This window comes from Leopardus geoffroyi, chromosome C1, assembly GCF_018350155.1.
Source record: "Leopardus geoffroyi isolate Oge1 chromosome C1, O.geoffroyi_Oge1_pat1.0, whole genome shotgun sequence".
Lineage (NCBI taxonomy): Eukaryota > Metazoa > Chordata > Mammalia > Carnivora > Felidae > Leopardus > Leopardus geoffroyi.
The window spans coordinates 201,364,036-201,366,399 of NC_059328.1; positions in this window are offsets into that span (position 1 = coordinate 201,364,036).

Below are 2,364 nucleotides of genomic sequence, written 5' to 3' on the forward strand. Positions count from 1 at the left end.
ACAAAAAACCAAAAACAACTAAACAGAGCTGGAAAGAGAATGAATCTCAAATGGTAAGGGAGTAGCTGAATGAATGAGTGAATGAATGTCTCTCCTGTCCCCTCAGTAGGTTCATTGCTACCTTTCCCAGCTGCCAGACCCAGCAGTGAAGACTGAGAAGGAGGGGTCCTGCCCGGAGTACTTTTCGAAACACTACTAGTCATTCATTCACTCATTTATTCATTCAACATACTTACTGCGTGTACACTAGGTGCCAGGAGCTGTATTTTAGACCTGTGCCTTGTCCAAATGATAACTGCTAGCCACACGTGAGTATTTCAGTTTTGGCGAGTTCAAACTGAAATGTGCTCTAAGCGTAAAATACATCTCAGAGCTTGAGGGTTTAGTGTGAAAAAAGGAATGGGAAGTATTTCTTTAATAATTTTGAATATTGATTACATTTGAAAATATTTTGAATACAAGGAGTTAAAGTATTTATTAAAATGGGTTTCACCTGTCTCTTTTTACCACATTTTAACGTGGCTGCTAGAAATGTGAAAATTGCACGCGGGGCTCACATTTGTGCTGTGCGTTCGATTTCCACTGGGCGGTGTCACGCGGGACACTCTCCCTACTCTGAAGGCACGCAGACCCTAGTGGGTGAGAAGAGCAGAAACAAATGTTACCAGGGTACACCCAGGAGCAGGCACCCGGAGCCTCCCCCCCCTCCACTGTTGTCTCTTTATTTCTTTCGGATCTGCATCAGATACAGCGCTAGTGATTTCCCGAAGTTCAGCAATGTGGGTTTCACTTCTCTGCTCAAACATGGAGGCGGACGGAATCCCCTGCCCGCTAAATGAAGCCACACCTCCTCCCAAGTCCACTGGATTTCCTGCCAGTGCCCCCCACCCCCTAGCACGCTGCTGGCCAAAGTGGACTTCCTTTCTCCAACCTCACTTTCCCACTTCCGTGCCCTTGCTTTGGTCCCTGTGCTCCAGCTGTCCTTGCTATCCCTGCCTTCCCCCTGGTAGAATTCTAAGTTTCAATTTTAATTCGGATTCACCCCTGACCCCCACACCCTCATCACTTCTCCATCTAAGTATATTTCTCCTCCTCCAAGCCTCTGACAAACTGGTTATTTGTTCATCTTCCCCCAAACACTGTTAATTCCTTAAGCCAGAACCTGCCGTCGCTGGGGCATCTCGCTCACCTTCAGGGCCAGGTGGCCACTGGGTAAGCAGCGGCGGAGTTCTTGAGTTCGGTCAAATGGCTCTGAGTCATAAAGTTAGAGCTGGCGTGGAGGGCTCCGGCAGGGGGAAGGGGTGGCGGCGGTATGGGGGAAATTAAACCTGGGCTGGAGGCAGCTTAATGGTCCATCCGGGCCAAGACAATCTCTCTGACGAGGGCCTTTTGTTAGGGTCACAACCCAGGGACATGCGTGAGAATTAAAGCCTGGTCAAGCCTGGAATGCGGGGGCTTGGAGGCAGCAAGGAGAGAAGACTCAGTAAATCAAACAGAACAATGGAGGGAGGCCATCCTTGTCGATCTGCACTGCTGGAGAGCTATGAATGCCCTTACCCCTGGGCTTTCTCTTACACCTGGAAGGCTGATCTGACCTCTCCAAGACCCCCGAGGCAGGGTGTTTTGGGAATCTCTCCTGCAGCAAATGCCTCCAGATGGGAGAGTGGAGGCAACTAAGCGATTACTTGGGGGAGGGGGGACAGAGTAGGCAGAGAGGAAGGGAGCAGGTTTCTCAGTGCCCAGAAATTGCATTTCTGGTAATTATATGTTACCAGATGCTTGCAGGGTTGGGAAACTGCAGTGGTCACTAAGAGGGGCTGTTCGGGGCTGGGCTGCTTGAGAGGATGTGAACCTTCTTCTGATGGGCTCACAGAACACCAAAGTCAATGCCCCAAGCAACATACCAGCACCGAGTGGAAACCAGAGGCTGGAGGGAGATGGAGACGGTGGACTGAAACCTACATGAAGGTCAGGACTGTCTCGCGTCCTTTGCATTGCCCCAGCAGTTAGCCCAGTGCCCGCCACACGGCAAGCGCGCAAACTAAGTCCTTCCAAACTGAAAACAGGAGACAAAAGCGCCCACTTTTCTGCACTCTCGTGCCTGTCCTATTCAAACCCCCAAGTTACTCGCACTCCCGGGGAATCAGGGAGCCCGAGGTAGAAGGGTGTGGAGGCTCTGGGGGCCCGAGGTAGAAGGGGGCAGGGGACCCGCAGAGCAGGGAGACGCGCGGGGGTGGGCGAGTGGGCGTGCGCGCACGCACAGGCGGGCGCGCGGGAGTGTCGGGGGAAGGGGGTGGTCTCCAAAAGGGGGAGGGGAGAAGGCAGGGGGCGGGGAGAAGCAGGGCCCTTTAGGACCCGGCTGCG